General features: G+C 46.1%; 1 long non-coding RNA gene across 1 annotated transcript in view; it reads left to right on the top strand.

The window, feature by feature from the left end:
* The window catches only part of LOC140630007 (uncharacterized), a 64,823-nt gene that overhangs the window by 9,084 nt on the left and 45,765 nt on the right, over window positions 1–9,974 (top strand). The gene's annotated exons all lie outside the window — the stretch shown is intronic.

The raw sequence follows: 9,974 nt of genomic DNA, 5'->3' as shown, positions 1-9,974 counted from the left end.
TTAACCAGTACCCAGGGATGCCCAAAGTCACTGGTCCCTGAACCACTGAGTGGCCATTGATTTCACTAACTTGGTGAGAGTGGCTTCCCAAGCTCCTTAATTTGGAGCAAGAGTTCTCAACCTGGGCTAGACTTTAGAATCACCACAGAAGATTTTTAAAAACCCCAGTACCTAGGCTGCACCCCAGACTAATTAAACCAGAATCCTCATGCGTGGGGCCCTGGCATAAGGATGTTTTCAAAGCTCCCAGGTTCTCCAATGTGTAGCTGATGTAGATGCTTCCTTTATCTGGGCTGGGCAAGAGGACCAGGAAGACTGACCCCCCACTCTCTGAGGTCCTGGAAGTTCACAGGAAGGGTACACACCATGGTGGACTGCCCAAAGTGGAACATTGAGGAATTTGATGTTTTTCCTGAACACACTGAGGGTAGAAGTCAGACAAAGGCCATCTTCAGGGGAAAGTATAGGCTGTGAAGGAACAGGGCTAATGGGGGAACCCCAGGTACTAGGGATATTGTATATTTCTACTAAGGTGAACATGTACATAAAATTCACCAAGCTATAAATATAAGATTTGTGCATGCTATATATTTTCTGTATATAAACTAAACTTGAAGAAAAAAACACTAAAAGTCAAGAAAGATAAACCTATATAACAAGTGAGATGGCTGAAAAAGCATAGAAGCCCAGAAACAGAAAGAACCTCTGTAGATTAACAAGAAAATCACAAGGCAATAGAAGGGAAAATGGAGAAATATATGACTAAAAAATTGGAAAAAATCAGAGAAGCAGTTAAAAGATGAACCAATGAAGCAAGTCACATTAAATATGCCTACTATAAAATATAATCACTACTGTCAGCTCTTTGCTGGATTTCCTTATGGCTTTTTTCATGGTTTAGTATTGCTTTTATGTTGAATTTCATACAGGTATAGGGACAGCCTCATAATCTTTTCAGGGCTTATCTCAACCTGCCCTGGACTGGATTAAATGTCAACATTGATCAGCTGATACCTGAGAACCTGGAGGGAATATTTCTTCTAACAACACAAACTCTCAGAGGTTTTAAGCAAGGAGAATCCATGAAGTAGCCAGGGGTGGATTAAGTCAAAGACCAAAACAAGACTGACCAAGATATAACTAAAAATAAAATCAGGGCAGCCCAGGTGGCTCAGCGGTTTAGCTCTGCCTTCAGCCCAAGGCGTGATGCTGGAGACCCGGGATCCAGTCCCACGTTGGGCTCCCTACATGGAGCCTGGTTCTCCCTCTGCCTCTTTCTCTCTCTCCTCTTTGTGTTTCTCATGAATAAATAAATAAAATCTTTTAAAAAATATAAAAATAAAATCAATGCTAAACTGTAAAATCAAAATTACATCAAAGTATTTCTTCCTCTCTTTGATGTATTGAATATCAAATCCTTTTTTTTTTTTAATTTAAAAAACTATTATTTTTGGAGGAGGGAACCCAGTAAGGGGCCTGTTTTCCCAGACGAGCTAAGCACAGGTGATGACAGGGAAGCTAGTTTCAGAGACATGAAGGCATTGAACACTGCTTATCTCTATAGTGACAGACCCTTCACATGTGTGCCTGCCATGAAAGAGGCTTGGTGTGAAGGTGGGTGGTAGGTGTGTCACAGTAGGTCTCTAGGAACTCTCCTTGCAGGAGCAGGTGCAGCTCTAGGGGCTTGGCAGCCCAGAAAGCAGATGGCAAAGAAGCCAAGGTTGCTCAGGGAAGGGCATCAGAGGTGGTCTGAACGTTATGGTGCAGGTACACCTAGCAAGCCCCTCCTGACTCTGCCTCTTTTACTTGAATGTTGCTCCTGGAAATAAGTCTTATTCATTCACAATGAGATGTAAGTCATAAAATGCCTTCCCCAAGAGGGATGGAAAGGCAGGGACAGAAGTTCATACCATGGTGCAAGTGACTACCTGCATGCAAAAGCCAGAATTGATGCAGAGCTTCAGGACATGAGAGCTTTGATGCCGGGGAGGGGCAGGAAGGAGGACCCTCCAAAGCAGGAAGAGTGGGCCCCGAGCCAAATCACTACCTGCTTTGAATCTGCAGCCCTTAAAATGAGCACAGGGTAAACTCCAGGTCAGCGTTGCTATCATTATTATCATAGAGGGTATCAACGGACTGATCCATCCTTACAAGTCTGGAGTCCCTTTTAGCTGGGTGCTGAGGGAGTGTCGGCAGGTTCTGCGTGTCTCCTAGGCCATTGCAACCAAAGTGGAGAAACAGTCAACACAGGTCCTCTGAAGGGTGAGCCCAGACCCGAGGGGAAATCCTGGTAGGCAGGCAGCCCATCCTCCAGACGGTATGTACTCTGGGGATGCCCGGGACAGAGGCCAAGGAGCAGCACCCCGGGGACTCAGAATGGCTGTCCTCAGCTGTGGAATCCCCTTAGACAGGCCCCTTCCTCTCCCCACCATGCCCCCTGCCCTGGGTGCTGCCAGTGGCTCAGCATATCCACTGCACATACACCCTCCAGAACTGGGGAGACAACCACAGGTGGGTTTGGGGACCCACTGGCCGTATCACAACTAAAACCCTGCTAATCCCCTGACCTTCCGGGACCCCCAAGACACTGTGCCTCCCGGACTAATGCCAGTGCAGAGCCTGTGTCCAGGGCTCCGCCAAAACACCAGATTGCTTTCTTTCCCCGGTACAGTCGACCCGGTCAACAGCTGCTCTTCCCCTGTCCGCACCTGCTCCCTGGAGCCAACCTCACACAGCAGCTGGGATGGCCTTTCACTCCCCAAGGTCAGTGTGTCATCCTTTTGCTCAAAGTCCTTCAGAGAGGGAAATACATCTACTGTTTCAAACCTGCACACTGCTGGGCATAGGTGGGACAACAGCCCCAACTGGGGATGGACAAAGTGGACCGTGTGGCCACCCATCGTTCATGGAGTGCAGCCAGAACGACCCAAGGGACTCATGGCACTCCAGTTATTGGGTTTTGGCCCCACAGTGGTCTTGTCCTGTCTTTGTGGCCCAGCCAACCAGGCCTCCCTCGGTTAGCCATATCTCTGAGCCGCTGCACACACGTGGTTCCTCCTCACCTGCCTTCCTTTCTCATCTGGCTGCCTCTGAATACCGGGCCCTAGAGTAGCTCTGGCCTCTCCCCAGAGATATCCCCTTCCTGTCACCCTTGCCACACTTTGGTCTGTCATTTTTGCTGGTTGGCAAGGACAGGGCCACCCCCGAGCAGGTCCCCACTGGTGTCTGCCACGGGCACCCAGCAGACAACCGCAGATACTTGTCCAGCTCCCTGGATGCCTCCTACAGAAGAGGAAGAGTAGCTACCAGTCTACCGGGAGGCTCGGCGAGCAAAGGCAGCTTGGTGAAGCTTTCCTGAGCTGACATTTCCTGATTTGAACAACAGCCATCCAGTGGAGAAAAATGAAAAGTCTAGAGCAAAGTGCAAACCTCCGTGGTTTCCCCAGATGTGAGCAGCCCCAGACTCTTTCCACGCACAGTCCCACGGCCTCTACTATTAGGGTGAAAGGTGGAGAGCGAAAGACTGGCCAGGGCCGGGACTCTGTGGGCAAAGCACAGAAGTGGGAATCCGCGAAAAGCTCCTGGAGGAACAGGCAGGGCCACCAGAGCTGTTGCGAAAATTATCGGGGTGACTGCGCTCTGGGCAGAGTAAGCCCTACATGGAGTGAGGGGTTGGTGAGCTTCCCGTGGGTGGGTGGGACTGCCACCCCAATGACCCCTTGGCCAAGGATGGAGGCTGAGGGAGCAAACCGCACGGCTGCTCTCAGCAGCCCTGGAAGGTGCCACAGCCCAGAGGAGCCCTTGCTGTGAGTCAGGTTGTGCACAGAGCATCCTTCTCCACTTTCCTACCCTGATCCCCAGTTCATAGAACCAAACCCTGGTGGTACCCTGCAGAATGGCTGCCATTGGAGCCACCGCTTCAACGCTGGGAACAGTGGCTGCGCCTCCCCGCCCTATGTCATACCAATGCTATTTCCTTTTATTATAAATAGGAATTTCACTCAAAGGGGTACAGCCTCATACCCCTTGGCTGCTTTGTACTTTAATCAGAGCTTTCCTGCTGAAAATGTTTATCTTCCAGCAAAGAGGTGCTAATTTTATCTTGCAAAAGTGGATATCTGCTTACGTCCCTTCTACCTTGGAGAAAGATAACCAAAAGCGCATTATGTCATCTAAATACAGCATCCTTGGAGATCAAAAGGCATAATGTATACATCTGCCAAAGTTGATGGAGCGGCCATTGGTGGGCTCTTCCGCCCCGGTTGTATGCGCTTCATTGATAGGCACACTTTGCATTTCTATGAAAGAAACTTCCAAGCCCTCTGTTTGTGCCAGTTGATTTCGGTGATATTGGGAGGTTTTGAAATGAGAATCCAAAATAGATGTGCCCTTCTCACCCCTCTGTGTAAGCCCTCACCACAGGAAATGGCACAGGTTCAAATTTTCGTAATGGAAGCACCGTGGGACTAGATAAGGCATATGTCCCTCACAGTGACGTTCTGATGTTTAAAATATAGTCAAAATGATCCATAGCCAAACTCCACCTGAGCGTATTTGTCTTTTGACACGAGTCCTGCTTCTGGTTCTGGTTCAGTGTTCCTCACTTTCTTGGATCCCATTTTTTTAAGTGTGCACATCCCAACACATACACACACACACATTTGAAATCAATGTCCTCAAAAATAAACATGCTCTTAAGATGGGCATGGGACCCTGATGATTTGTCTATTCCAGTCTAGCAGGAAATCTCATCCTTTGCTTTTCAAAATGTGGTTCCTGGACCACCAGCATCAGCAGCATCTCAGAGTTACCAACACAGGACCCAGGCCCGCCCAGGCCTGCACAATGACGGTCTATAGCATCATCAAGAGGACAAGCTCCTAGTCGGTGCACACAGATAATCGAGAAGCTCTGGTCCCATTTGTTTCCATTTTAAAACGTGTATCTTCTTGTAATTTGGTTGCTACTCTCTAAATGGACTAACCACTCCTCTGTGCTCCATGACCCAGCGTTTGACTAGCCTAATTTGGGACACTGGGGCCAGGATTCTTAGGGCTTCAGATCGCTCCGTTGGGAGAAGAAATTGATGTGTGCCTACAACTCTGCCCTTGGGAGATGCCCCAGATAGGTCTTCAGTATGCTCCAAAGGATGAAGGCATATAGTTACTTCTTGATGTAATAGTGCTGCATAATAACCAACCACAAAACCTCAGTGTCCTGAGGACAGTAAATGTATGTTGCTCATGTATCTGGGGTGAGCTGCGGGTCAGCTCTGCTCATCTGTGCTGGGTTTGCTCACATTACTGAGATTGGTGGGCTGTGGCTGATTCGGACTGGCCACAGCCAGGACAAATGCGATATCAACTCAGCCGCATTGTTTCTCATAAACTCAGGCACGTCCTCATGGCATGGCAAAGACACAGGAGAACACATCCCAGTGCGGGAGCCCATATCAAGCTCCTACTTTCCTCATGCTGGCTAATGCCCCATTGGCCAAAGCAAGTCATGTGGATGAGGCCAAGGTCCAGGGGTGAAGCATGCTGCCCAGTCCACAGTGGGAGAGCCCTTCACAGTCACACCCAAAGGCATGGATATAGGGAGGAGTGAACAACTGAGACCATAACTTACTGCCTTGAGCGTGTGACCCTCTTAGAGATTTGACTTCCCCGTAATCAGAAGACAGTTCTCTACCTCACAGTAATGCTGAGAGGCTTGGATTAGACAGTGTAGCTAGAGCAGATAGTGTAGTGTCTGCACGAAGGACATGCTTCATAAATGGCAGCCCTTCCTGTAATGACAGTAACAACCAAGGATGATGGCAGGTCTCATATTCCAGCCCCAGGGGCCTGACTCTCCCTATTCCTCATTCTCTACAGAGAACAGATAAATCTATGTTCTGTATTTCAGGGTGGAGGGAGTTGGAGTGTGTGTGTGTGATTCTGTGTGTGTATGTGTGTGTGTGTGTGTGTGTGTGTGTGTGTGTGTAGCCAGATTCCCCAACTCTTGCTTTAGTGAAGCTCATAATGAGGTTGAGGCTCTAGCAAACCCTGATTGCATTATGCAGACACATTTTCCCAATAATAACCACATTCAGAGCGATTGCCCAACACCCAGCTATGATACTGCAGCCGCCCTGGAAAGATCTCAGCTCTCACTACACCTCCCACAAAGATTAAAATGTGGCCATTATTTTAAGAGCCCAGTAGACATTTCCATTAGCCTGAGGGTAACATGAATACACATTTTTCTGCTTTGGGACAGATTTTTGAAATCAATCTTATTGAGGCAAAATTTATTTACAATAAGATGCGTCCATTTCAAATTTTGACAAATGTATATACAATGCAGCCATAACCCCAATGAACATACAGTTTATTTCATTCATTTATATCGCCACAAAAATCCCCATGGCCCCTCTAAATCAATCCTTCTACTCCAGGCTACCCCTCATCTGATGTCAAAGCTATAGATTCATTTCGCCTGTTCTAGAACTTCATTTAAATGGAATTATGCCGTATGTACTCCTCTATCTCACTTCCTCCACACAGGATAATATTTTAAGCTTCATCAATATTGCTTTGCATATCAGAACCTTGCTCCTTTTTATTGCTGAGTATTGCTCCATCATATGGATTTATCACAGATTGTCCATTAATTAACCTGTTGATGGATGTTAGGGTTTTAGGAGGCTTTTGACCACTATCAGTAAAACTGCTCTGATCATTTGCATGCTAGTCCTTTTGTAAGCATGTGTTTTAATTTCTCTCACTTTATTAGAAATTGCCAAGCTGCCTTTCCAAGTGGCTGTCCATTTTATATACCCACCAACAATATATGAGAGTTCCAGTTGTTCCTTATCCCCGCCAACACCTGGTAGCATCAATCTTTAATTTTAGCCATTCTGGTGGGCATGTAATATTTCCACACTAGTTTAAATTTGTGTTTACTAATAACTAATGATGTTGAGCATTTTGTGTGTCTATTGGATATTCTCCTTCTCTTGGTCATTTGTAATTGTCTTTTTAATATCACTTTGTAAGAGTTCTTTTGTATTCTGGACACACAACAATATCTAAGTATATGTATTGTTGCTATTTCCTTCCACCTGATGTTTGCTTTTTCATTTTTTTAAAGATTTATTTTTATTTTATTTATGATAGATACAGAGAGAGAGAGAGAGAGAGGCAGAGACACAGGCAGAGGGAGAAGCAGGCTCCATGCAGGGAGCCCGACACAGGACTCGATCCTGGGACTCCAGGATCGTGCCCTGGGCCAAAGGCAGGCGCCAAACCGCTGAGCCACCCAGGGATCCCCATGCTTTTTCATTTTTAATAATATTTTTTAAATTTTGAATTTCAATTTATCGATTTTTTTTATTTTGTTTTCTGACATGTCTGAGAAGTCTTTGCCTACTCCACGTTTGTGAAGTTTAGAAGCTTCATACTTTTAGCTCTTGCATTTAGATCTTTGATACATTTTATTTATTTATTTTTTTATTTATTCATGAAAGACACAGAGAGAGAGAGAGAGAGAGAGAGGCAGAGACACAGGCAGAGGGAGAAGCAGGCTCCATGCAGGGAGCTCGACGTGGGACTTGATCCCGGAACTCCAGGATCACGCCCTGGGCCAAAGGCAGGCGCTAAACCTCTGAGCCACCCAGGGATTCCCTCTTTGATACATTTTAAATCAATGTTTCTTTATGCTGTGAAGTAGGGATTGGGGTTATTTTTTTTTTCTCCATTTGACTTTCCAGTTGCTCTTCACCAGGTTGAGCAAGTCACCGTATCACACACTGAAATACTAACAAACATGAGTTGCAAAAATAGGTAATAATCACCAGGACTACATAATTGGGAATGGAAAGATTCGTTCCTTCAGGTGGCTTTACTGCCCTAACAGCTAAAGGCATGTGACAGAGTGTCAGCTAGTGGTCCAGCAGCCATAGGCAAATCTCTTTTCCTTATCTCCCCAGGCAACCACTTTTCAGCCTCTCTTACAGCTAGCAGAGGACACAGTTTGGCCAATGAGCAATAAAAGAAACTATATTGTAAGACTCCTGGAAAACTGTTTTTCTCCCTGATAAAAAGAGTGAGGTTGCTTCTCCATCTGCCTGCCTTTGGAAGCAATCATACAATGATCTGATGCCTAAATAAATACCTGCCCCCTGTGACTATGCTAGAAGGTCAGGAAAACTTGAGAGATGCTACCCAGGGTCCTGCCATCACTAAGAAATTAATTCCACCATAGGATGGAGAACCCCAGACTTCTTATTTGGGGAAATAATCTCTTTATTATGTGTGCTGTATCAGGTGGATATTATTTATAAACCATAACCAGTCCAGAATGAACCTTCTCTAGAGTGAATCAGCTAAAAATTTTCATTACCAATTCTTTCCAAACAAGAGAATTAGGGAAGGTACAAGCCAGGGGACGGGGTCTGCAGAACTTAGTGGAAACACTGCTCAGCCAGGAAGCTATAAGCCTGAGCTTTTGTGCTGCCAGCCTCCCCACATTTCTAGTCTTCCTTCATTTTCTTAGTGTCCCATGCTCCTTCTCTTGTTAGAGACTTCCTTCTGCTTGAAATGCTCTCTTCTACCTCCACCCTTTCCTTTGTCTGGCTGGTACTACTCATTCTTCAGGTCTCAGCTTAAAGATTACTTCCTTTGAGAGTGCTTCCTGATCCCAGGATCATCTCTCCTAAAATCCTGATTTTTTTCTCACAACAATGATCCCAGTTGAAATTCAGCACCTGATTTGCTATAACCAGTCTCCTCCACTGGAACATAAGCTTCCTGAGTATGGGGATCCAATATGCTTCTTGGTACCCTAGTATGGTGCCTAGCACATCAGAAATCTTAAGCATGTATCTTTAATTGGTTGGATGATGAATGGATGGAGGGGTGGAGGGGTGGAGGGGTGGGTGGATGGATGGAGAGAGGGATGGATGGATGGATGGATGGATAGATGGTTGGATGATGGATGAATGGATAGGTGGGTGGGTGGATGGGTGAATGGATTGAATTGAATTGCATTACCACCAACTTGTTACATGACCTTAGGCAAGTCACTTCCCTTCTAGGTTATAGTTTTCTCATCTGTCATATAAGAGTTTGAACTCCGTGGATCCTAAGAGTCCATCCACTGCCAACTCTTTGTCAAATTCAATCCAGATGCTCAGATGTGGCTTTGTTTGTAAAACTGCCCCCCCCCCCATTTATCCATTTACTTTCCACCACTGCTGGTGATGCCGCAATTGTTCCAGAAGCTCGTTCCAAAGAAGCATCCCATGGAGGACAGCTGGAGCTGGTTGCCCTGACTACCCCAAGATGCCGGGTGCAGTGGTTTACAGACATAGGAAGGCCACAATGTCTAGTGGTTTCTCCATGATGCCAAGTCCCTAGTCCCCTTGTTCTGTAATGCGAAAGCAGAATTTTTAGTGGGTTGGTAGTAATTGTCAGAGGAGGCCATACCTATTTGCTTACATTCCAGCACATCTGTTCATCATCACTCACATGGTGGATAAGAAGAGCCTTCTTTGCAGATTAAAGATCTCAACCAGTGCAATTTCCTGCAATGCCTATAATGGGCTTTGACATCTGCATAGCGGGTGCTGCAGGGGTTTAATCCTGAGCACCTGGCTGTACGTGGAAAGCTGTTCTAGAATCCACAGCATGCATATTGTGTATTAAACCCATAGCCTACACACTCATCATAGCCCCCAGTGGGAGCAAAAGCAAAGACAAGTGCCATCACATTTATTTTTTCCCTTTGTCCATGTCCTCAGGGAAGAAACACTGGCTCCTCTGCTACCCCCCTCCAACCACAAGAATCATGACAAGAGGTGACCAATTACTGAGCCTGCTGTACCAGGAACAGTACTGGGGACATTTCATACTTTCCCTCTATACTTCACAATTCTTGATTATGCATTCTCATTTCCATTTGGTAGATGGAGAAACTGAGGCACAGAGGCA

This window comes from Canis lupus, chromosome 3 (assembly GCF_048164855.1).
Source record: "Canis lupus baileyi chromosome 3, mCanLup2.hap1, whole genome shotgun sequence".
NCBI classification, from domain to species: domain Eukaryota; kingdom Metazoa; phylum Chordata; class Mammalia; order Carnivora; family Canidae; genus Canis; species Canis lupus.
Note: the sequence above shows the minus strand (reverse complement) of the source record. Positions and strands in the feature narration are given on the sequence as shown.